This window comes from Heptranchias perlo, chromosome 7 (assembly GCF_035084215.1).
Source record: "Heptranchias perlo isolate sHepPer1 chromosome 7, sHepPer1.hap1, whole genome shotgun sequence".
NCBI classification, from domain to species: Eukaryota; Metazoa; Chordata; class Chondrichthyes; order Hexanchiformes; family Hexanchidae; genus Heptranchias; species Heptranchias perlo.
In genome coordinates, this window is record NC_090331.1 from 25,915,785 (window position 1) to 25,943,366 (window position 27,582).

Consider the following 27,582-nt stretch of genomic DNA (forward strand, 5'->3'; position numbering starts at 1 on the left):
GTAATTCTATGTGATTCGATATAATCTCGGGGAGCTGTTAGTTCTAACTTTTTTTTTGAGTGCTTATCAAATAAATGATGCAAAGTTTTTAATTTCATCCCAGAAAATACCAGATTTGATAAACAGAAGCTTTCCAGACATTGAGTTAAATTGCCACATGAACATCAGTCACCTCATACTCTTATAGGCCCCTATGACAATTTTAACACTATCAGAAAATGCTGAAAACACTCAGCAGGTCAGCCAACAGCTGTGGAGAGAACAAATAAATTAAAATTTATGTGTGGCTGATAAACATTTAAAAGGGAACAGAACAAAGGCAAGCAGAGAGAAAAACATGGGGGAAAAATTCGATAAGAACCATTTTTGGACGTAGGTAGCGCGATGCGCGAGTACCCTGCGCCAAATGGCCCCTGCGCAGGCAGGACGCAAATTTGGGCCACTGGAGCACTTACCTGCAATCAGTGTTCCTTTCCAGGCCTTGCATGGGGAATCAATGCAATTTGCACTTTCCACCACCAGAAGGAGCTCAATCTCTTAAAGGGAGGATGTTTCTTCAAAAGCTCTTAAAGGTAGTTGGTACCTGTTATTTGCTGAAAATAACAGTCTGCTCTCTGCACGGAGTCTGAACAGAGATCAGACATCGCACATGTAAAACACAGATGCAGGTCCCATCCCTATGTTTACACACTGATGAGTTATGTTAAAACATTGAATAAAGGTTGCGCACTACTAAATCCTACATCCTCCAATCTGCACGCCAGACCTCACCAATCTGCCGCTATGAGTTGGTACCAGGCCTGAGAGAGTGCATGCACCAAGGTTCTCTGCTCTCTAGTGTAAGAGGTGGACAGAAGGAGGGAGATCCTATATCCGTGGGGGGGCGGGGGGGGGGGGGGCAAGAGGCCCTCCAGACATATACTCAAAAGGCAGTGAGAGGCAGTGGGGAACAAAGTCAATGCCAGGTGCACAGCATCATGAACATGGATGCCATGCAGGAAGAAGTTCAATGCTTTGACATGAGTGGTCAAGGTAAGTGAGGTCAACTGTCAAGTGGCGTCTCCTACCAGCTACACCGCGCACTACACCCCCCATCACCCACATACCAATAAACTCTTTCCATCAGTACTCAACTCTTCCAATCAGATGCTTCCTCTCACCCTTAAACATTACCACTGTTTCAAGCCGCCCACCCACAACTCGCAGGCCACACACACACTGGCAGCTATTCAACCATGACAGGCACATCACCCAGGCACACGTCCCGCTTTCTTTCTTTCATATCAAGAGGCAGCAAGTGGTAGTGGCATTTAGCCCCTCGAGCCTGTTCCACCATTCAATGAGATCATGGTGGACCTGTGACCTAACTCCATGTACCTGCCTTAGCCGCATATCCCTTAATACCCTTGGTTCACAGAAATCTATCAATCTCAGATTTAACATTCACAATTGAGCTAGCATCAACTGCCGTCTACAGAAGAGCATTCCAAACGTCTCCCACTCTTTGCGTGTAGAAGCATTTCCTAACTTCACTCCTGCACGTCCTGGCTCTAAATGTTAGGCTGTGTCCCCGCGTCCTAGTATTCAAGTCTAGGACACCTCCAAAAATAGTTACAAATGTCTTGGCAGCCAGAGGCAATAATCCAGCCACTAACCTGTAAATCCTGCATGGTCCCTTTAAATAGCTCTGGTGGTGGGTCCTCCAGACACTCTAAGACACGTTCAGATGGTTGGGGTTAAGAATGTGCATTGAGTTGAGCGTTAAGTCCCAAAATGCTTTAAATCAGCATTGCATACTGATAGAAGCCATTTTCTCCCGACTTTGCATGATTCCAGCGTTCGTTATCTATGCCTGCGCTAACTCCTATACCAAGATGGCATCTGGCGCATGTCACGCAGGAAACGTGCGTGCGCATCCAAGACACCATTTTGGATGTCGGAGAGGCCGTGCAGCGCCGAAACAACGGGCGCTATCGGGCCAATTTAGCGCCCCATGTGCACACTCACGCACACATACACACAAGAGAATAGAACTACCTGCAAAGTGTTCAGGTGGAAGAGAAGAAATATTAACACGAGACAATAGGAGGCGTAATGAGAGAAATTAAAGACATTTACAACAATGTGTGCTTCCCTTGCGTGTGTATTTTTCCCTTCCCTTTTCCCTTCCTTCTTTTCCTGAAACCTTAACTAATCTATTCTCTACACACATGCTGACTATCTTACTGAGCGTCTCCAACATATTTTGTTTTTGCTTCAGATTTCCAGCATCTGCAGTTTTTTGTTTTAAATATACCTTATTATTATTGTTCTGTCTTGTTATGTCCTCCTTAAGATTGAACTTCATTAAAGTTAATTATACATGCCAATGATGCTACTGGTTCAAACTAGTTAAACCACACTTGGAATACTGTGAATAGTTCTGGTCTCCATATTATAAAAATGATATAGAGGCACTGGAGAAGGTACAAAAAATATTTACCAGGATGATACCAGAAGTGAGTGGTTATACCTATCAGGAAAGATTGAGCAGGCCAGGGCTCTTTTCTCTGGAAAAGAAAAGACTGAGGGGTGACCTGATAGTGGTCTTTAAGATTATGAAAGAGTTTGACAGGGTAGACGTAGAGAAGATATTTTCATTTGCTGTAGGACCAGAACTAGGAGCCATAAATATAAGATAGTCACTAATAAATCCAATAGGGAATTCAGGAGAAACTTCTTTACCCAGAGAGTGGTTAGAATGTGGAACTTGCTACCACAAGGAGTAATTGAGGTGACTAGCATGGATGCATTTAAGGGAAGCTAGATAAACACATGAGGGCGAAAGGAATAGAAGGATATGCTGATAGGGTTAGATGAAGTAGAGAGGGAGGAGGCTCATGTGGAGCATAAACACTGGCATGGACCTGTTGGGCCGAATGGCACAAATGTGCAGTGATGTAACTTCTAAATATACTGTTAGCTCCTCCCTCCCCCCCTTTCTGGCAAAAAGAACTGATCTGAACCATAATTACTTTTCTGAGGAATCCACTTTTCTGTTGCTGCTAAGGCTAAATTGCTCTTCTAATCATATTTTTTAGTAGACTAATTTTTAAAGTGGTGGTCTGGAATTTAAGAGAAAAAGGAAAGTTTTAGTAAAAGGTAAAGAACTTGCATTTACATAGTTCCTATCGCAACCTCAGAAAGTCGCAAAGCACTTTACAGCCAATGAAGTACTTTTGAAGTGTAGTCACTGTTGCAATGTAGGGAAACGTGGCAGCCAATTTGCACACAGTACGATCCCACAACAACAATGAGATACATGACCAGATAATCTGTTTTATTGATGTTGGCTAAGGGTAAATATTGTCCAGAACACTGGGAGAACTCCTTTCTTCGAATTGTGCCATGGGATCTTTTATGTCCACCTGACAGGGCAGATGGGGCCTCAGTTTAACGGCTCTACTGAAAGACGGCACCTCTGACAGTACTGCACTGAAATGTCAGCCTGGATTACGTGCTCAAGTCTCTGGAGTGGAGCTTGAACCCACAACCTTCTGGTATCACTGAGAAAAAGCTGGCAAGGTCGCCCAAAGTGAAGTACTATTGTCAAATGCATGTGTTACAGTAAAATGAGATTGCCAATAGCTATTTTTAAAAACTTTTCATGAAAGTCTAGGTTTTCCTTCAGCTTCTTTTATATTGTGTTCTCAAGAATTAAAGACTCCAACATTTTCCCCACCAGAGATGTTAGGCTAACTAGCCTGTAATTACTTAGACTAGCTCTGTCTCCCTTTTCAAAAATGGGTACTACATTGGCCACTCTCCAGTCCTCTGGCACAAATCCACACTCAATAGAAGCCTCCTCCTGAGGTCCCCACATCACAGAAGCCAGTCTTTAGCCAATTCGATTCACTCCACGTGATATCACTTAATGGCTGAGTGCACTGGGCACAGCAAAGGCTTCAGGTCCCGACAATATCCCGGCTGTAGTGCTGAAGACCCGTGCTCCAGGACTAGCCGCACTTCTAGCTAACCTGTTCCAGTACAGCTACAACACTGGAATCTACCCAACAATGTGGAAAAGTGCCCAGGTGTGTCCTGCCCACAAAAGGCAGGACAAATCCAACCCAGGTAATTACCATCCTATCAGCCTACTCTCAGTCATCAGCAAAGTAATGGATGGAGTCGTCGACAGTACTATCAAGCGGCACTTACTTACTAAGAACCTGCTCACTGATTATCAGTTTGGGTTCCGCCACGACCACTCAGCTCCAGACCTCATTGCAGCCATGGTCCAAACATGGATAAAAGAACTCGATAGGTGAGGTGAGATGAGAATGACTACCCTTGATATCAAGGCAGCAGTTGACCGAGTGTGGCACCAAGGAGCCCTGGTAAAACTGAAGACAATGGAGATCAAGGGGAAATCTCTCCAGTGGCTGGAGTCATACTTGGCGCAAAGGAAGATGGTAGTGGTTGTTGGAGGCCAATCATCTCGGCCCCAGGACATCGCTGCAGAAGTTCCTCAGGGCAGCATCCTAGGCCCAATCATCTTCAGCTGCTTCATCAATAACCTTTCCTCCATCATAAGGTCAGAAGTGGGGCTGTTCGCTAATGATCGCAGTGTTCAGCTCTATTTGTAATTTCTCAGATAATGAAGCAGTCCATGCCCACATGCAGCAAGATCTGGACAATATCCAGGCTTGGGCTGATAAGTGGCAAGTAACAATCGCACCGCACAAGTGCCAGACAATGACCATCTCCAAGAGAGAGTATAACCACCTCCCTTTGAAATTCAATGGCATTACCATCGCTGAGTCACCCACCGAATCACCATTAACCAGCTACTGAAGTGGAGCAGCGACATAAATGCCATGGCTACTAGAGCAGGTCAGAGGCCGGGTATTCTGCAGCGAGTGGCTCATCTCCTGTCTCCCCTAGGCCTCTCCAGCACCTACAAGGCACAAGTCAGGAGTGTGATGGAATACTTTCCACTTGCCTTGATGGGTGGAGCTTCAACAATACTCAAGAAGCTGGACACCATCCTGGTCAAAGCAGTCCGCTTGATCGGTAGCCCATCCATCACCTTAAACATCCACTCCCTCCGCCACCGGCATAGTGTGATGCAGTTTGTACTATTCACAGATTGTACTGCAGTGGTTCGCCAAGGCTTCCACCGAGAAGGACAACGGCATTAAGTGCATGGGAACACCATGGCCTCTAAGTTCCCCTCCAAGTCATACATCATTCCAACTTGGACTTATATTACTGTTCCTTCATGGTTGCTGGGTCAAAATCCTGGAACTACCAACCGAACAGCACTGTGACAGTATCTTCACTACATGTACTGCTGCGATTCGAGAAGAGAGCTCATCACCACCACCTTCACAATGGCAACTAGGGATGGGCAATAAATGCTGGCTTTGCCCATATTCCAGAATGAATAAAATATATATATTATTTCTAGGGCCTCTACAATTTTTTCCATGAACTTCTTCAGAACTGTAGGTTGTATCCTGGAGAGTCCTGGAACTTTGTCTTCCCTTAGCTTAAATAACTTAACTAAAGTTTTCCTTTTATCCATCACAGAAGGAAACCAGGGAATTATAGACCAGTTAGCCTAACATCTGTTGTTGGGACATTACTAGAGTCTATAATTAAGGGTAGAGTGACTGAACGCCTTGAAAATTTTCAGCTGATCAGAGAGAGCCAGCATGGTTTATAAAGGGTAGGTCATGCCTGACGAACCTGATTGAATTTCTGGAAGAGGCGACTAAAGTAGTGGACAGGGGAATGTCTATGGATGTTATTTATATGGACTTCCAGAGGCATTCGATAAAGTCCCTCATAAGAGACTGTTAGCTAAAGTTGAAGCTCATGGAATTGAGGGCAAATTGGCTGAGCGGCAGGAGACAGTGAGTAGTAATGGGCAGGCACTCAAATTGGTAGGACACTAGTGGTGTCCCAAAGGGATCTGTGTTGGGGCCTCAACTATTCACTGTATTTATTAATGATTTAGATGACGGGATAGAGAGCCACATATCCAAGTTTGCCGATGACACGAAGATAGGCAGCATTGTAAGCAGTGTAGATGGAAGCATAAAATTACAGAGAGATATTAATAGATTAATGAATGAGCAAAACTGTGGCAAATGGATTTCAATGTAGGCTCCACTTTGGACCTAAAAAGGATAGATCAGAGTACTTTCTAAATGGTGAAAAGCTCGAAACAGTGGAGGTACAAAGAGACTTAGGGGTCCATGTACATAGATCATTAAAATGTCAGGGACAAGTACAGAAAATAATCAAAAAGTCTTAATAGAATGCTGACCTTTATATCTAGAGGACTAGAATATAAGGGGGTAAAAGTTATGATACAGCTACACAAAGCCCCGGTTAGACCACACCTGGAGTACTGTGTTCAGTTTTGGGCACCGCACCTTAGGAATTATATACTGGCCTTGGAGGGAGTGCATCATAGATTTACTAGAATGATAACTGGACTCCAAGGGTTAAATTACAAGGAGAGATTACACAAACTAGGGTTGTATTCCCTGGAATTTAGAAGATTAAGGGGTGATGTGATCGAAGTTTTCAAGATATTAAGGGGAACTGATAGAGTAGATAGAGAGAAACTATTTCTGCTGGTTGGGGAGTCTAGGACGAGGGGACATAGCCTAAAAATTAGAGCCAGGACTTCCGGGAGTGAAGTTAGGAAACACTTCTACAGGCAAAGGGTGGCAGAAGTTTGAAACTCCCTTCCACAAACAACAGTTAATGCTAGCTCAATTGTTAATTATAAATCTGAGATTGATAGATTATTGTTAACCAAAGGTATTAAGGGACATGGGGCTACGTCTGGTATACAGAGTTAGGTCACAGATCAGCCACGATCCAATTGAATTGCAGAACAGGCTCGAGGGGCTAAATGGCCTACTCCTGTTCCTATGTTCCTACAATAACACTGATTTTTTGATCAACCGCTACAGAGTGACAATCCTCTTCTCTGATGGGTCTGAACTCACTTTTAACAATTCTCTTTTCATTTAGAGATTTGGAAAATAATTTACTGTTCCTTTTGATGTTTTTTTAAATGTTTTCCTCATACTCTTAGTTTTAGGAATTCCATTTCCTTTCTTCAATTTACTCGCTCTCTGTCCCAATTGATAAATGGGATAATTAAAATCTCCAAGAACAATAATATTGTTGGGGTAGAGTTTCCACTTTGGGCGCAATCGGGAAATTGGGTCCAAATTACGTTTGAAATTTCATTGGTTGGGTTACAGTTCAAGTTTCCGCTAAAATGTATTTGCATAATCACAAACGTAAAATTTTCCATGAACCAGCGCAATCAATCAGTGTAATAGAAAAGAATTATATATTTTTTTTGCGTTACAAAATGTATTTAAGGGTGCAGTTTTATTAATACAGCTGAAAATGGGTTTATCGCAAAAAAATAAGCATTTTTAATAAGAGTGTCCAGTCCATCACTTGCGAGTAACCTAATTTTAAATCACTGAAAATGACTTTAAAAAACTATACTGAACCATTTACTAGTTTCGTTGGTGTACACTAGTCAGATTCTTAGTAAATTAAATATTTTTTGATATGTAAAAACTTTTAAAACATGCCCACTAGTGCCTGTGCGCCTAAGAAAATGAACGCAATTTGAAGACCTTCCTTGAACGGTCGCTATCGGCAGAAACTCGCCATCCTCATTATTTCAATCTGGGGGCGTGGTCAGTTTTGTGGGCAGGGCCGGCTTCAGGCACAATGATTTTTAAACCAGGGTTAAAGATCGCGGAAACTCAAGCGTAAGTGAGTTTTGGATGTAACTTACGCTTAAAATTCTGCGATCTTTTTTCATTGGTTCGGCCGATTGTGCCCAGATTGCGCTGATAAAGCTAGCGCAAATTAGCGCAAACTCTAGGCCGTTAATCCTACTGTTCTCTCTAATCTGACTGCAGATTTCCGCTTTTATTTCCTTCCCACATTTTGCAGGCTTTTCAAACCTCCCCTACTAATGTACAAAAACTAGACCACCAACTTGGTTTGCAAGCGGAATCCTTAGTTTTGTACCCAGAGGCATAGTGTACAAAAATTTGGATGTAATGTTGAACTTGTACAAGATCTTAGTTAGGCCGTGCTTGGAGTATCATGTACAGTTTTTTGACATCTATGAAAGGGTTAGAGTTAGGATATAAAAGAAATAGAAAAAATGCAGCACGGTTTCACAGATGAGCTATTTAAGAAGTTGCTTTTTTTCACTGGTACTCAGAAGGTCTAATAGAAGTCTTCTATGATAGGATACATAACAATAATTTGTTTCCACTGGTGAGCAAGACGAAGGCACAAATTTAATATGATCACAAAAAGAATTAAAGGGTGCTTAGATAAATAATCTTTACATAGAGAATGGTTAGTATGTGCATATCTCTGTCAGAATCTATTGGTGCAAGAGACTAAATTTTAAAAAAAATTATATTAGATAGTGTGTCCAGCTGCAGCTACTGGCTAACCGCATTTCGGAGCTGGAGCTGCGGGTGGATTCACTGTGGAGCATCCGTGATGCTGAGACTATCGTGGATAGCACATTCAGTGAGGTGCTCACACCGCAGGTAAAAATTACAGACAGAAAGGAAATGGGTGACCGCCAGGTAGAGTAAAAGGACTAGGCAGGTAGAGCAGGAGTCCCCTGGGGCTATCTCCCTCTCAAACACATATACCGCTTTGGATACTGTTGGGGGAGATGGCTTATCAGGGGAAAGCAGCAAGAGCCAAATTCGTGGCACCACGGGTGGCTCTGCTGCACAGGAGGGGAGGAAGAAGAGTGGCAGGGCTATATTGATAGGGGATTCAATTGTAAGGGGTACAGATAGGCGTTTCTGTGGCCGCAAACGTGACTCCAGGATGGTATGTGGCCTCCCTGGTGCTAGGGTCAAGGATGTTGCGGAGCGGCTGCAGGACATTCTGGAGGGGGAGGGTGAACAGCCAGCAGTCGTGGTCCATATCGGTACCAACGACATAGGTAAAAAAAAGGGATGAGGTCCTGCAAGGTGAATTTAAGGAGTTAGGAGATAAATTAAAAAGCAGGACTTCAAAAGGTAGTGATCTCAGGATTACTACCAGTGTCACGTGCTAGTGAGTATAGGAACAGGGGAATAGACCGGATGAATGCGTGGCTACAGGGAGGTATAAGAGGGAGCGATTTAGATTTTTGGGACATTGGGACCAGTTCTGGGGAAGGTGGGACCTGGACAAGCGGGACGGGTTACACCCGAGCAGGACCGGGGACCAATGTCCTCGCGGGGGTGTTTGCAAGTGCTGTTGGGGAAGGTTTAAACTAGAGTGGCAGGGGGATGGGAACCTGAGCGGGGAGACAGAAGGGAGTAAAGTTGAGAGCAGCAAGAGAGGGGAAGACCCAGGGGAAATTTACAATACAAATAGCACAAACAAGTGTTTAAGAACAAGTGAAAGGGAAAAGCGTAGAGCAGCAGAAAGAAAGTGTACTTTAGACACTACAGATAAAGTGAAAACTAGAAGGCGTAAGGCGATTAACCCAGCATCAAAGCTGAAGGTCAGGCTAGGGTGTGTGGCCCAACTAAGAGTTCTATATACAAATGCATGGAGTTTTAGGAATAAATTAAATGAACTACAGGTTCAAATTCAAATTGGAGTGTATGACATGATAGCTATTACTGAGACATGGCTGCAGGATAGTCAGGATTGGGAACTGAATATACCGGGTTATAAGGTCTACAGGAGAGACAGGGAAAATGGAAGCGGGGGAGGAGTAGCCTTAATGATTAGAAATGAAATCACCTCAATGATAAAGGAGGATATAATGAGAGGTAAGCAGCCAACAGAGACCTTATGGGTTGAATTGAGAAATAGGAAAGGATCTAAGACTATAGTGGGAATTGTGTATAGGACCCCTGGCAGCAGCTCTGAAGTGCTAGATTGTATAAATGCAAAGATTAGACAAGCGTGTAAGAAAGGCGTAGTGGTCTTAATGGGGGACTTTAACCTTCACATAGATTGGGAAAAGCAAACTAGCAACTGTCAGAAAGGTTGTGAATTTCTTGTGTGTCCGGGATAGTTTTCTACAGCAGTATGTCCAAGAGGCAACAAGGGGGCAAGCCATACTAGATTTAGTAATGAGTAATGAACCTGATTTAGTTAACGGCTTAACTGTACGCGAACATTTATCCAATAGCGATCATAACATGATCAAGTTCAATGTAGTGTTTGAAAGGGAAAAAAGTGAGTCAACTGCTAAGATTCTAGACTTGGGTATGAGACAGAGACTGTCGACAGTAAACTGGGCAAATCTGTTAATGGGTAAAACGACTGATGGTCAGTGGGAAATGTTTAAAGAAACATTTAACGTGATACAGAATCGGTTTATACCCCTGAGGGGCAAGAACTCTACTTGCCAAAAAGAGCAGCCATGGTCAACTAAAGAGGTAAGGGACAGTATAAGACATAAGGAAAGGGCATACAAAAAGGCAAAAAATGGCACAGATCCTGGCGAATGGGAAAGATACAAAGATCAACAAAGGGTCACAAAACAGATAGTAAGAGCTACAAAAAGAGAGTATGAAAAGAAACTTGCAAGGGATATCAAAACCGATACGAAGAACTTTTATAGTTATATTAGGAAAAAGAGGGTGGTCAGGAGTAGTGTTGGCCCCTTAAAAACTGAAAGTGGGGATATTGTCATTGACAATGGGGAAATGGCGGACATGTTGAATAATTACTTTGCGTCAGTTTTTACAGTCAAGAAAGCGGATAGCATGCTGGAAATCCCAAGAAAACTAATATTGAATCGGGGACAGGGACTCGATAAAATTAATATAAGTAAAGCAACAGTAATGAATAAAATAACAGCATTAAAGAGTGACAAATCCCCAGGACCAGATGGTTTCCATCCCAGGGTTTTAAAGGAAGTAGGTGAGCACATTGCAGATGCCCTAACTTTAATCTTTCAAAGTTCTCTAGATTCAGGAACTGTCCCTCTAGATTGGAAAATTGCACATGTCACTCCGCTTTTTAAGAAAGGAGAGTGAGGGAAACCGGGGAATTATAGACCAGTTAGCCTAACATCTGTTGTGGGGAAAATGCTGGAGTCTATAATTAAGGATAGGGTGACTGAACACCAAGAATTTTCAGTTAATCAGAGAGAGCCAGCATGGATTTGTGAAAGGTAGGTCGTGCCTGACAAACCTGATTGAATTTTTTGAAGAGGTGACTAAAGTAGTGGACAGGGGAATGTCAATGGATGTTATTTATATAGACTTCCAGAAGGCATTTGATAAGGTCCCACATAAGAGACTGTTAGCTAAGATAGAAGCCCATGGAATCGAGGGAAAAGTACGGACTTGGTTAGGAAGTTGGCTGAGCGAAAGGCGACAGAGAGTAGGGATAATGGGTAGGTACTTACATTGGCAGGATGTGACTAGTGGAGTCCCACAGGGATCTGTCTTGGGGCCTCAATTATTCACAATATTTATTAACTACTTAGATGAAGGCATAGAAAGTCTCATATCTAAGTTTGCCGATGACACAAAGATTGGTGGCATTGTAAGCAGTGTAGATGAAAACATAAAATTACAAAGGGATATTGATAGATTAGGTGAATGGGCAAAATTGTGGCAAACGGAATTCAATGTAGACAAATGTGAGGTCATCCACTTTGGATCAAAAAAGGATAGAACAGGGTACTTTCTAAATGGTAAATAGTTAAAAACAGTGGATGTCCAAAGGGACTTAGAGGTTCAGGTACATAGATCATTGAAGTGTCATGAACAGGTGCAGAAAATAATCAAGAAGGCAAATGGAATGCTGGCCTTTATATCTAGAGGACTAGAGTACAAGGGGGCAGAAGTTATGCTGCAGCTATACAAAACCCTGGTTAGACCGCACCTGGAGTACTGTGAGCAGTTCTGGGCACCGCACCTTCGGAAGGACATATTGGCCTTGGAGGGAGTGCAGCGAAGGTTAATACCCGGATTTCAAGGGTTAAGTTACGAGGAGAGATTACACAAATTGGGGTTGTATTCTCTGGAGTTTCGAAGGTTAAGGGGTGATCTGATCGAAGTTTATAAGATATTAAGGGGAACGGATAGGGTGGATAGAGAGAAACTATTTCCGCTGGTTGGGGATTCTAGGAGTAGGGGGCACAGTGTAAAAATTAGAGCCAGACCTTTCAGGAGCGAGATTAGAAAACATTTCTACACACAAAGGGTGGGAGAAGTTTGGAACTCTCTTCCGCAAACGGCAATTGATACTAGCTCAATTGCTAAATTTAAATGTGAGATAGATAGCTTTTTGGCAATCAAAGGTATTAAGGGAAATGGGCCAAAGGCAGGTATATGGATCACAGATCAGCCATGATCTTATCAAATGGCGGAGCAGGCACGAGGGGCTGAATGGCCTACTCCTGTTCCTATATTCCTATAAAGGGGAATGTTAAAGCGTATGGGGAGAAAGCAGTTTAACAACATGCAAGCAGAGATTAAGCTAGGTGGCTTATGAAGGAAACAGCATTGGCACAGACCTGATGGGCCAAAGGGCCTCTTTCTCTGTTGTAACATTCTATGATTCTGAACACAGAAAATGTACAGGTTTAATGATTTTCTTGTAAATTTTGTACTTACCATTTTAAATCTTGTATCCGGTTATGTCCTCGGCTCAATGAAGAAAGCAAGATTGCAGCTGAAAGGCTTTTCGAAAAATATTTGGAATCACTTGATTGGCCTCCTTTCTGGTCCCTACATTCATAGCTGTTGCTGACTGAATCTTTGAATACAAAATGTTGTAAAATTGCTCGTTGATATTTTTTCCCAGTTTTATAGAAGATTTCTAGGTCCTGGAAGTAGTGCCTGAGGCACAGGTCAAACTATACAAGTTGGAACTAGACAGCCAGTTGTTGAAAGATCATGTTCCAATTCTCATGGAGGAGTTGGCCTAAAGTGACGATCCCCATTGACAGCAAATTCTAAATCCTCATACTGTGTGCATTCTGGGAATTCCCTATTGTGCCAGCGTGAGGCTATCAAGGGTATCTGTAGTGATATGCAGGCCTCTCTGCAAGGTTAGCGCTATTATGGTGAATTACTGTATGTCTGAAGGCTTTTCAGCAGGGTTAACGCTCTTATGGTGGGGGGTGGGGGGTGGGGGGTTCTGTATCTCTGCTTTTCTGAATACAACGAAAGGCAGACTCTGCTAGGGTGTTAGCAGGGAAATACAGACTTCCAAATTTTTCATCTGGTTTCCACCACCTTGACTATAATGTGACAAATTGATGTGAGCAAGTAAGCCCCTGCACAGTTGGCTTCTTAATTTGGCTGCCTGGTCAATCTGCTCACGACACTGGCCAGGAACCAAAACACTGTCCTTGTAGTTTATGGAAATCCTTAGTTTTCCCTATCAGTCCTCTGAAGACCAGCTTAGTGAGATAAGTGCGAAAGCCTCGAATGCTATTATGATTAATGATCATCTCTTTGAAAAAGATTGACCCAGCATCTGCCTTATGTACTTCAGATTTGTCATCAAAGTTCAAGCCCATGGAATAAAGGGGGCAGTGGCAGCATGGATACTAAATTGGCTAGGTAATAAGAAACAGAGAATAGTGGTGAACGATTGTTTCTTGGACTGGAGGGAGATTTTCAGTGGTGTTCCCCAGGGGCCGGTATGGGACCATTGCTTTTTTTGATATATATTAATGACTTGGACATGGGTATACTGGACACAATTTCAAAATTTGCCAATGACTCAAAACTTGGAAGGGTAGTGAACAGTGCGGAGGATAGTGATAGACTTCAAGAGAACATAGACAGGCTAATGGAATGGGTGGACACGTGCCAGATGAAATTCAACACAGAAAAGTGTGAAGTGATGCATTTCAGTAGGAAGAACGAGGAGAGGCAATCTAAGTAAAGGGTACTATTCTAAAAAGGATGCAGGAACAGAGAGATCTGGGGGTCTATATGCACAAATCGTTGAAGGTGGCAGGGCCATTTGAGAAAGCGGTTAAAAAAGCATACGGGATCCTGGGCTTTATAAATAGATGCATCGAGTACAAAAGCAAGGAGGTTATGATGAACCTTTATAAAACACTGGTTCAGCCACAACTGTATTGTGTCCCGTTCTGGGCACCGCACTTTAGGAAGGATGTGAAGGCCTTATAGAGGGTGCAGAAGAGATTTACTGGAATGATTTCAAGGATGAAGGACTTCAGTTACATGGATAGACTGGAGAAGTTAGGGTTGTTCTGCTTAGAGCTGAGAAGGTTGAGAGGAGATTTGATAGAGGTATTCAAAATCATGAAGGGTCCAGACAAAGTAGATAGAGAGAAACTATTCCAATTGGCGGAAGAGCCAAGAACCAGAGGGCATAGATTTAAGGTGATTGGCAAAAGAACCAAAGGCGACATGAGAAAGAACTTTTTATGCAGCGAGTGGTTGTGATCTGGAATGCACTGTCTGAGGGGGTGGTGGAGGCGGATTCAATCATGGCTTTCAAAAAGGGAATTGGATGAGTACTTGAAGGGAAAAGATTTGCAGGGCTACAGGGATAGGGCGGGGAAGTGGGACTAGCTGGATTGGTCTTGCAGAGAGCTGGCATGGACTCGATGGGCCGAATGGCCTCCTTCTCTGCTGTAACCATTCTATGATTCTAGGGTAGCACCTTTTAAACTATATTTTATGATAATGATATTCACTTTAAATGAGAAATATTATTCATTTGCCTTTTAAAATTTTTAAAGATTTAATTCATGACTTTTGAGCCCAGTACTCATTTCCCTCACCACAGGTAGCTGATCATCATTTAATTAAGAATAAATTAAACATGGTGCTTTCTTTTGCCACCTCAGGAACGTGATGACTTAGTTAAAAACCTGTCATGATTTAATTACTATATTCGTGTCAAAGGTGACTTGCTTTGTACCAGATAAATCTTAAATCCAATTGTATTTCAAGTTTAGAGATGCTAATTGAAGCTGACGCTTTCACATAATTTAAGTGTTACATAGTTTTCAGTAATCATACATGGGAAAAAGTTGTCGCATTGTGAACCAAAATACTTTCTTTTACCATGGCCACATCACACTGTATTGCACAAAATGTAGGCCCATTACCCATTTAGATCCAGGAAACTTCTGTGAACTGGTCTTCTGCATGATGGTGGAGCTATGTAATTGAGCAGCAGAGGGCTTTGGCGGACATACCTTGGAAGCAGCACAAACAATTCAGGAAATTTGCACGTAGCAACGTTGCAGCATAAAACCAATGTAAATCAGTTACGCGCAAATCTCCTCGCCAAAACTTTCCAGGAAATTTTGCAGCGAGTCCAAGAAGAAATTGCACAAAGTCACTGCATGGTTTTTAAACCAATTCCAAATTGGATTTATAGCACATGTGAAATATATTTTTCAAGAATGAGAAAATGCAGTTTGGTTAATTGAAATGAGACCAGTCGTTTATAGTTAGTGTGAGGGAGGCATTGGGCGTCATTTTAGCACCCGCTATCGGGTGCGTTCCTGGCGGGGGGGGCTCCGAAAATCGGGGAATTCCGGAGTGGGTCGGGAGCCCAACTCCAACCCGCCCACTTCCGGGTTCCCCACTGACGCGCCGGCGTGCGCGCGCAGCCCCCGCTGGTGGGAATCCCGCAGGCAATTAAAGCCAGTGGGATGCCACTTGAAGCTATTTATTTTGCTTGTTCAGGTCATTAACTGACCTGATTAAGGGATTATGTGAGCAGGGGTGGGATTTTATAGACAACTGGGACCGTTTCACACACTGGGGGAAACACTCCCAGTTCAAATGGACCTGTTGCAGCCATCAGCCTGTGGCTGCTGCAAAGGTCCATTTGACATGGGGGGGAGGGGGGAGACCCTCACTCATTGCAGGAGGCCACTCTGTCACTTGGGACAAAGTTTGGCCTCCACCACCCTCCTCCTGACAATCAAAGTCACCAAATTGCACACTTACCCCGGGGTCCAGAGACATGTACCTAACTTGCGGACCCCCTCAGATGTACATCTTGCGGATGGGGGCCGCCGTAGCTGCAGTCATGACCTCCTCGGAGGGCGAACAGCATCACCAGCCTCACCATCCACCCCATCCACCTTTGACACGTGGAGCTCCACAACAGAGTGCTGTGACACATCCACCTGTACAGCAGGAGGGAGGGCTACCGCAGAGAGAGATGCGTCGCAGAGGGCACTACCCTCGCCACAGGGTCCACAGACTGAGGCTCAGCTTCCTGGACCTCTCTGAGCAGCAGTGCACACGGAGGCTCAGACTCACTCGACATGTAGTTGTGGACATCTGCAGCCTCCTTCATGCCAAGCTGCTCCCGGCTGGCCCGAGCACCATCTTCTTACCTGTCGCTGTCAAAGTCACCACTGCCCTCAACAACTTCTCCTCCGCATCCTTCCAGGGTGCAACCGGAGACATCGCCGACGTCTCTCAGCCGTCTGCACAAAAGAGCCCTGCAAATACACCTACACCCACTCTGCAGTGATACAATGGGTGGCATCGGTTGTGGGTCTTCATAGTGATCCTCAGGAAAGGGCATTATTGCACAAACCAGATAAGATTCGCGAAGACATGGCAGTAGTGGTGCCAATATAATATGTAATGTGAGTTGGTCAGAAATTCAATATAAGTAACAACCATGACAAACCCTCAAACACCCTTGTGCATCCCCTTCATGCTCACGACACGTTTGCCTTATGCTGCCTACTGCACATATGTGATGCATGCCCTGTGGTTGCAACACAGGTGGTGGCAGGTTGAGTGAGGCTGGCCGTGAAAGAGATGCACGAGAGGGTGAGTATGAGATAGAGCCATGAGATTGTATGAGGATTGGGTTGAGTGGTAGTGGTGGGATGAGTACTGGCAAGGTGAGTAAGTGCAGGTAAGATGAGGATGAGGTTTGAGTGGGTATGAGGGGTGATGTGACAGAGTAGTGTTGGCAGTGCAGAAGGAGATGTGGGGTGGGGGCGGTGATGTGGTAGACGGAGTGTAGGGGAAAGAGTAAGTGTACTCACTTCGGCTGACCTACTGAGGTCATTGGAGCGCCTCCTGCACTGTATGCAGGTGGGCGATATGTTGGTGGTGCTGGTGACCTCCTCTGCCACCTCAAGCCAGGCCTTCCTGGTGGCAGAGGCAGGCCGCTTCCTCCCGCCCGCCGGGGGGAAGATATCTGTCCTCCCCCTCCTCCTCACCCCATGTATTGATACCTGGAGTGAGGCATCATTCAACTGGGAGCAGCCCTCCCCCTGGGCTGCTCCATGCTGTAATTTTTTCTGTTTGTTGCAGCATCTGTCAGTGGAGGACTGCCCCTTTAAATAGAGCTCCTGCAGCTGACAGATCTTACTGCGCATGCGCAGCCCGCCCGACGCGCAGATCAGCAGTGGGGAACCCGGAGGACCAGGTAAGTGGATCCAATTAGGCCATGATCGCGCGGGTGGCTGACTGATTACGCCGGGCGCGTTACCCACGCGCCCGATCGCCCCCCGCCGAGAACCCGCAGCCCTGGTAACATCGGGCCCATTATTATTGTCTGAAGGCCTTTTGATGCAAGTGGCCGTGCTCAGACTGCAATTTGCACAACATGCGCTCAGTGCAGAAATTCACAGATTGGTCACAGGATATTGTGTGGCATCCAATCTCATATCTTAATGGCTCAAGTAGTGTTTTTGTGTTACTGAGCAACAATCTATGACTGTTATTGTAAACCTTGTTGTGGCAGTAATACTTCCAAAGTATCCTTACTGCCAAGGTTACCATTTTCCACTTGATGATCTAAATGGGCAGCAGCGTTATTCTATAGCTTTGTCTTAATTTGGTCCCTCTGAACACATAGCTCCTCATTGATCTTTTTATCTAGAAATAGTCTGCTTTGCAATCAGCAAATAATGTGTAAATGAATTCAGGTGAGAAAACAGAGTCTTAAACATGCATTTGGAAACCTGCAAGTTTGACAAGATTTTTGCTGATTGTCAATGGGAGAAGTAGGATCAGGATATTGAATAAATATATAAAAAAGTCAACATTTAACTTGGAATCTTCACTGTTACATTTAAAACAAGACTTCAAGAAATGGGTTTATTATGTTTTCAGCTGTATCACAGCACCATCTTGAATGTAAAGGAAATAAAGTCAACACCTTATTCTGCCTTTGTCCTGCTAACTTGCCTTGAAGTTGTTATTTAATCAGATAAGAATTTGGATAGATGATGTTATTTACACGTTAAATGATGCCCGGTAACTTGCACCGTTGGTCCAACAGATCTCAGCCGTACTGAATGGGTACTGCATAACCCAACAAAGATTATTTTAATTGGTTGAAGTTTGCACAGCCCATACACTATCGAAAGAATGGAAATAAAAAGAAAAAAATGCTGGAAACATGCAGGAGGTCAGTCAGTATCTGTGGAGAGAACACACAAGTTAAGGTGCCAAATTTTGCTGGAGCGGGGCATCTCACGGCATGGCCCGTTAGTGAGACTTACAATTTCACGTTTAGGTTTTAAAATTCTTTGCCCACAGAGTTGCTGAAAGTGCGAGCTGATAATGGCGCAGCGAGGGCAACGGGGCATCTGGGACCTTGGTGGACGACGGGACAAACAGTGTATCTCCTTAACTAATGAGATTTAAGGATTGAGAAGGACTGAGAAGGAGGGTAAATTAGAGTGAATGAATTCAATTACAAATCAGGTACAGAAAAAGAAATAAATAGAGCGTAAGAAAGATTGGATTAAGAGAGAGAAAAGAGACTGAAAGGAAAAGCAAGAAATTTTTTTCTTAAATTTTAAATTTGACATTTTTAAAGACTCTAGATTTATAATTGTTTACTTTCTGGACAAGAGAGGTTGATCGGCAGTCATTAACAATTATCATGTTGTTAAAGGGGTACTTACGCTGATAATTACTGGACTTAACTTTCTGTGGCGAGTTTAATAGGCAATCAATGTGCAAATGCAGCAACTTCATGAAAATTACAGGGTGGTTAAGCGCGAGATGCAGTTTTCGCGAAGTTAACGGCAAAGCGGCACAAATCGGCCAGTAACTCGTGGCAATTCAAAATTCACGGGGTATCTCTCGCTCGCCACCAGTTGCTGGCCGATTTGTGCATTAGTAATGGCGTGCGTGGTTCAGACGTCGTTATTTTTTCAACAAAATCTAGCCCAATATTTCAAGAGCAACCCATCATTAGAACTGATAAATAATAAACAATGAATAGCATTTAAACATCAGAATAAGGGGAAGAGGGAGGAAAAAACATGAGAAGAAGTATGGGTGGAGTGAGCTGCAACGTGTTTAAAAGAAATACAGGAAATGGTGAGATGGCACCTAACCATGCAAGTGCATGAAATGCAACATCTGACCATTCACCTCCACCCACACTATTGTCCAGGGCTCCAAACACCCCTTTCATGTGAGACAGCAATTTGCATGTAATTCCTCCAATCTAGTGTATCTGTTGCTCATAGTGCAGTCTCCTGTTCACTGGGAAAACAAATGCAGATTAGGTGACCCCATTGCTATACATTTCCACAAGTGCAATTCAGAACTCCTTGTCACTTGCCATTTTAATTTCCTGCCCCATTCTCACTCTGACTTTCCCATGTTTGGCCTTCTACAATGTTCTACAATGAAACTCAAGGAACAGCACCGTATCTTACTCTTGGGCGCTCTGCAGCCCTCTGGCCTTAACATCAAATTTAATTACTTTGAATCTTAACTATAGCCTCCGCATTCTTTATTGCAAGGGAAGCTGGCATTGTGGGATGAGTGTGTCGGCATTCTCTGGTTGGCAGTTGAAGTGGAGAACCTCTGTCAGACCATTATGTTTGTGTTTTCCCTCCCTCCGCTTTCCCTTTGTTCTGATCCTGTTTAAAATGCAGTTCATTTTATCAGTTCTGATGCTGGGTTACGCCCCCAAAAAAACTTGCCTGCTCTTTTCACAGATGCTGACTGAGCTACTGTATTTGTCATTTTTTTATTTTTGTTTCAGATTTCAAGCATTTGCATTTTTTTTTTACCTTTTACTTGAAATAACAGTTCCAAGCAGGTTTGTGGAAATTGGGGAACAGTAGATAGATTACAACACAGTAGCAGATGGCAGCTGGAGGACAACAGCAAACCAAACAATGCATTATCAGGACAGTGAAATTACAGATGTATAAGGTGAGGGCACATTTTTCAATTTATTGCAGTTTGTCTTCATACACAGTTACAGAAATTTGTGCCCTTTGTGTAATTAAAATAAATCTTGGAGACTTTATCGAATTGTATCTTTGGCCAAAGCCGATTCTTCTTGGATCTTGAAATCAGGAAACACAATGCAATATCCAGAATCTGGATTCCTCTTCAATAAAAAAAGCCCAAAAATTAAATTACATTCGCTGTGCACTCTCAAGGTGAGGTGCCTGAAGATTGGAGGGTAGCAAATGTTGTGCCTTTGTTTAAGAAGGGCGGCAGGGAAAAGCCTGGGAACTACAGACCAGTGAGCCTGACATCTGTAGTGGGTAAGTTGTTAGAGGGTATTCTGAGGGACAGGATCTACAGGCATTTGGAGAGGCAGGGACTAATTAGGAACAGTCAGCATGGTTTTGTGAGAGGAAAATCATGTCTCACGAATTTGATTGAGTTTTTTGAAGGGGTAACCAAGAAGATAGATGAGGGCTGTGCAGTAGACGTGGTCTACATGGACTTCAGCAAAGCATTTGACAAGGTACCGCATGGTAGGTTGTTACATAAGGTTAAATCTCATGGGATCCAAGGTGAGGTAGCCAATTGGATACAAAATTGGCTTGACGACAGAAGACAGAGGGTGGTTGTCGAGGGTTGTTTTTCAAACTGGATGCCTGTGTCCAGCGGTGTGCCTCAGGGATCGGTGCTGGGTCCGCTGTTATTTGTTATTTATATTAATGATTTGGATGAGAATTTAGGAGGCATGGTTAGTAAGTTTGCAGATGACACCAAGATTGGTGGCATTGTGGACAGTGAAGAAGGTTATCTAGGATTGCAACGGGATCTTGATAAATTGGGCCAGTGGGCCGATGAATGGCAGATGGAGTTTAATTTAGATAAATGTGAGGTGATGCATTTTGGTAGATCGAATCGGGCCAGGACCTACTCCGTTAATGGTAGGGCGTTGGGGAGAGTTATAGAACAAAGAGATCTAGGAGTACAGATTCATAGCTCCTTGAAAGTGGAGTCACAGGTGGATAGGGTGGTGAAGAAGGCATTCAGCATGCTTGGTTTCATTGGTCAGAACATTGAATGCAGGAGTTGGGATGTCTTGTTGAAGTTGTACAGGGCATTGGTGAGGCCACACTTGGAGTACTGTGTACAGTTCTGGTCACCCTATTATAGAAAGGATATTATTAAACTAGAAAGAGTGCAGAAAAGATTTACTAGGATGCTACCGGGACTTGATGGTTTGACTTACAGGGAGAGGTTAGACAGACTGGGACTTTATTCCCTGGAGAGTAGGAGGTTAAGGGGTGATCTTATAGAAGTCTATAAAATAATGAGGGGCATAGATAAGGTCGATAGTCAAAATCTTTTCCCAAAGGTAGGGGAGTCTATAACGAGGGGGCACAGATTTAAGGTGAGAGGGGAGAGATACAAAAGGATCCAGAGGGGCAATTTTTTCACTCAAAGGGTGGTGAGTGTCTGGAACGAGCTGCCAGAGGCAGTAGTAGAGGCGGGTACAATTTTGTCTTTTAAAAAGCATTTGGACAGTTACATGGGGAAGATGGGTATCGAGGGATATGGGCCAAGTGCAGGCAATTGGGACTAGCTTAGTGGTATAAACTGGGCGACATGGACATGTTGGGCCGAAGGGCCTGTTTCCATGTTGTAACTTCTATGATTCTATGATTCTATGATTCAATTGCTTTAGACTTTTTAGCTCAGTAGTAGCAGAATCATCATTCAACTCTTAGGAATCTCATTCAAAATGGAAAATTTTAGGCTTCTATTTTGTCATCATATGTTCTAAACTCCAAGATGACATGCTTTGAGGTTTCCCTTGAAATTAGGTGTCCAGTTATCTGTATGGTAACAGATCTAGCAACTCTGACATTCAATAGGAATCCAATGCAGGAGATTAATATTTTCTACCCTCCTGACTCATGAATGCATTTCATGTGCTGGTACGTCCTGGAATTTCTCTTTTTTTCCTTCTCCATGGAAAGCAAGAGATAAAAAGTAGGAGAATACTGGAGTGGCAGGACTATGCTAGCATTCACAACGATAGTGATGACCTTGCTAAAACTTTAAACTCTCCAGTGCGAGAAAACCTCACAGACGGGTTGTGACGAGATTAAAAAAGAGAAGGGAAGAAGATTACTTTAGCATCACTAGGATGGCCCATGCAGTCCATGTGACAAGTACAGCATGCCATTTTTAACCATGCTTGTTTCTGGTATATGCCTCAAGACTGAAAATCTCATACCTAGGATGATCATAGTATACGTATTAACAGAATACTGAGTATGTCAACCCAAATGCATGTGTCAATTTGGTTGGGATTAAAAGCCAGTCCAGAAAATGATGTAAAATATGTTTTTTTTTACATTTAAGGCCTATACTAGTTTGTGAAAAATTGCACAGTCATTACATTGGCAAAAAAGAATGATAAAACTGTATCTGTGAGTGGTTATTGCTAGATTTATACGGATAACTTAACAGTATCTTTACAGTGATTGTGAACTGGAGTTTAAGATGTTTTGTCTGAGCTAAAGCAGAGCATGTTAAATATCAGTTGATTTCAGACTGGACAATGAATGCCATCACAATATGTCTCACTGAAAACAGGAAATGGCGTGAGGTAGTACTTCACCTAAGTAAGGTTTGGAAACCAAGGAAATAAGAAACTATGAAAGAATATAATTTCCATTCAAGTTACTTCCGAGACTGAATCTGTTCATACTCTGTTTTACTCTGTGCTCAAAATTAGTTTGCTTTTGAAGTAGGGCCGACTTTTTGATGTCCAGCCTGAGGAAGATCTTTCCTGGTTCAGATGCAGACTATCATATGTTTTAAGAAGAATTTTGCACAAATGACGAAAAGTAAACCAAAGCTTTTTGCTTTAATTAAGTATTGAAGCAGATCCATCAGATGAGATTTTAATAACTGATATAACTACAATGCTAAACCAGCAACATATATACTCATAGCTATGTGATCAAATTTAAATTTCCAGTATGTACAGTGGGAGCATTTCTACGACATAGACATTAGGAGCTATGCAAAAAGTATTTCAGCATGCAAAAAATTCAAATCTAAAATGTAATGTTTCAAAAATATATATTAATTAAAATGGGTTAAAGAAGCTTGCTGGTTGGTAAATTGGACAGTGAGATCTTTGTGTAATCGCTTTCTTTTATGAAGTCTGAACTGTTAAATTAATTGGAAAATTTACTGTAGAATTACAACTTAGCAGCATGTTTAATAGGGTGAAGTGGGTTGGATATTTATAACTTGAGAAGTGGACTTCCTATTGATAATATTTCCCTATTATATATTTATCATAATTGCTTTACATATTCAGCCAACTAACAAAAACAAATTTCTAATATAATTTCATATTAGCCACAATTAATTGCTATTCTAGTGCTCAGAGTTTGGGTTTACATTCTGTTTGTAAACTATGTGGAAAGTAAAGAGCAGCATTTACCCGCTGATTTGGACTAGCAGAGTGAACTCTGTTCAATGGAACATTCATCCCCTTTATCAATAGGGGGATGGTTTCTCTTATTTGCTATTTTAGCAAAATCCTAAACACTGTGTAAAGAAAGAACGAACTTGCATTTCTGTAGCGCCTTTCATGACCTCTGGCTGTAATACGCTTTGGGACAACCTATGAAGTACTTTTGAAGTGTAATCACTGTTGTGATGCAGGAAACGAGGCAGCCAATTTGTGCACAGCGAGGTCCCATGGACAGCAATGAGATAATGACCAGTTTTAGCGATGTTGGTTGAGGGAAAATATTAGTCAGGACACTGAGAAAATCAGGAGTACGAAACCCAACTGACTTTCCCTTTTGTAAGAATATTGGGGATAGATACAAATTGACATCTTTTTCTTAACACTACTAATCATCATGCTTTGCAAACTGTGCTACTTTAATTTGCAAGTTGTGTTTTTTTGATTTGCTGAATTGTATATTACTGACCATTGGCTAGTTTTGCTGGTATGTTAACCTTTATTGCAGGGGGTTGGAGTATAAGAGTAAGGAAGTCTTGCTGCAATTATATAGGGCTTTGGTGAGACCACACCTGGAGTACTGTGTACATAATGTGAACATTTTTGGTTTCCTTACGGAAGGAAGAATATACTTGTCTTAGAAGGGGTGCAATGAAGGTTCACTAGATTGATTCCTGGGATGATAAGGTTGTTCTATGAGAAGAGATTGAGTAGAATAGGCCGATATTATCTGGAGCTTAGAAGAAGAGGTGATTTCATTGAAACGTATAAAATACTGAGAGAGCTTGACAGGGCAGATGCTGAGAGGCTATTTCCCCTGGCTGGAGAGTCTAGAACTAGTGGTCATAGTCTCAAGATAAGGGGTCGGCCATTTATCGCTGAGATGAGGAAAAATTTCTTCGCTCAGAGGGTTGTGAATCTTTGAAATTCTCTACCCCAGAGGGTTGTGGATGCTCTGTCATTGCGTATATTCAAGACTGAGATCAATAGATTTTTGGACACTAAGGGAATCAAGGTGAGGTGAGAGTGACTGCCCTTGACATCAAGGCAGCATTTGACTGAGTGTGGCATCAAGGAGCCCCAGTAAAATTGAAGTCAATGAGAATTGGGGAAAACTCTCCAGTGGCTGGAGTCATACCTAGCACAAATGAAGATGGTAGTGGTTGTTGGAGGCCAATCACCTCAGCCCCAGGACATCACTGCAGGAGTTCCTCAGGGCAGTGTCCTCGGCCCAACAATCTTCAGCTGCTTCATCGATGACCTTCCCTCCATCGTAAGGTCAGAAGTGGGGATGTTTGCTGATGATTGCACAGTGTTCAGTCCTATTCACAACCCGTCAGATAATGAAGCAGTCCGTGCCTGCATGCAGCAAGACCTGGACAACATCCAGGCTTGGGCTGATAAGTGGCAAGCAACATTCACGCCAGACAAGTGCCAGGCAATGACCAACTCCAACAAGAGAGAGTCTAACCACCTCCCCTTGACATTCAACAGCATTACCATCGCTGAATTTGCCACCATTAACATCCTGGGGGTCACCATTGACCAGAAACTTAACTAGACCAGCCATATAAATACTGTGGCTACAAGAGCAGGTCAGAGGCTGAGTATTCTGTGCAAGTGACACACCTCCTGACTCCCAAAACCTTTCCACCATCTACAAGACACAAGTCAGGAGTGTGATGGAATACTCTCCACTTGCCTGAATGAGTGCAGCTCCAACAACACTCAAGAAGCTCGACACCATCCAGGACAGTTGATTGGCACCCCATCCACCACCTTAAACATTCACTCCCTCCACCACTGGCACACTATGGCTGCAGCGTGTACCATCTACAAGATGCACTGCAGCAACTCGCCAAGGCTTTTTCGACAGCACCTCCCAAACCCACGACCTCTACCACCTAGAAGGACACGGGCAGCAGGCGCATGGGAACGCCACCACCTGCACGTTCCCCTCCAAGTCACACACCATTCTGACATGGAAATATATCGCCATTCCTTCATCGTTGCTGGGTCAAAATCCTGGAACTCCCTACCTAACAGCACTGTGGGAGAACCTTCACCACACGGACTGCAGCGGTTCAAGAAGGTGACTCACCACCACCTTCTCAAGGGCAATTAGGGATGGGCAATAAATGCTGGCCTCGCCAGAAATACCCACATCCCATGAATGAATAATAAAAAAAAGGATATGGGGATAGGATGAGAAAGTAAAGTTGAGGTAGAAGATCAGCCATGATCTTATTGAATTGCGGAGCAGGCTCGAGGGGCTGTATGGCCTACTCCTGCTCTTATTTCTTAAGTTCTTAAGTAATTTTAAATGCTGACCATTGACTAATGGCTGACCTTGGTCATTTCCATTGTGTGGCATGACAGCTATGGACAAAGACTCAGGAAAAATGGCAAGGATGGTGACAAGAACAGGATATGGGCAGGCAGCTAGATGAATAAGGGACAACCAGATGGTCACTTGATCACTGTGAGAAATCACTTTGCAGAGGGTTTTGTGACAAGATGAGTCAAGCTGACCACTTGAATTCTGTAAGAAAACAACCTTGCAAGGGATCTTGTGACTGGATGTGTCAAGCTGACAACATTGTATTTTGTGGGAAAGCCACCTCGTAAATATAAGAGTTTTATGAATAACAATGTTGTATATGGTATGGGATTCCTGCCAGTGCAGGACAGTGCAGTGCATGGCGCAGAAGAATCAGCGAAGACCTTCCAGCTGTCAGAAGACTACAACCTTTGTGCAGAGATCAACCAAGATGTCAGAAGACTATCAGGATGTCAGAAGACTTGAAACGACTACACCGCCAACTTAGTTACGAACTCTGCCCAGAGATCAAATGGGGTAATACTGTTTTAATCTTTGTATTGTAATTGTCTTCACTCTATTATTAGTGTTTTATAATATTGGATACTTTTACATGTTTTATTTGACTATTAATAAATAAGACATTGCTTACAATTTGGTGTTTCGTCCGAATCTATTACAAACTGGCGACTGGAGCAGGACGTGATTAATCAACGTCTTATGTTGACGTAAAATCAAGCATCTTCAAGAAAATGTTTAGAAGTTGACAGACTTCATGTGATCACAAAGGACACAAATTATTCAAATTTCGGAAGTAAGGTTTTGTTTTAGTATAAGTGATCATGACAGGTGTCCACGAAATGTCAAAAAAGAAACTGAAAAATAAACTAAAGGGGTCCGAGGAATCTTTAGAATTAATCTCCAAAATTGTGGAGAAGGATGAGGCTTTTGAGATGGCCATAGAAATAAAAGGATGAAGGAGAGAGTTGGCAAAAGGACCTTATGTGGGGGGCAAAATTGTGTGCACTTAAGAGCGAGGAACATATTAAACAATTAAAAGAGGAACATGGGAATCAGTTAGAGGAAATTAAGAGACAGACAGGTGAAAAGGAAAGGTTGAAAGAAAATCTGACTGATGTCTTGACAATGCTGGAGAATTCGCAGTTGGTGGCAAAAACTATGACAGCACAGGGACAACAACGTCCCTTGAGCTCAGAGCAGAGGACGGGGCAGAGGAATCAGCAAAGCACACCCAGCTGTCAGAAAACTACAACCTCTGTCCAGTGGTCAACCAAGATGTCAGAAGACTTGGAATGAGTACGCCACCAAAATAATTACGAACTGTGCCCCGAGATCAAATGGGGTAATATTATTTTAATCTCTGTATTATAATTGTCTTCACTCTATTATTATTGTCTTCCAATATTGCATGTTTTATTTGACTAGTAATAAATAAGACATTGATTTCCATTTGGCATCACGTCCGAATCTGTTACACCTTCCCACCCAGGGGCAGAAAGCCCAATTGTAGCATCTCAAGTGGG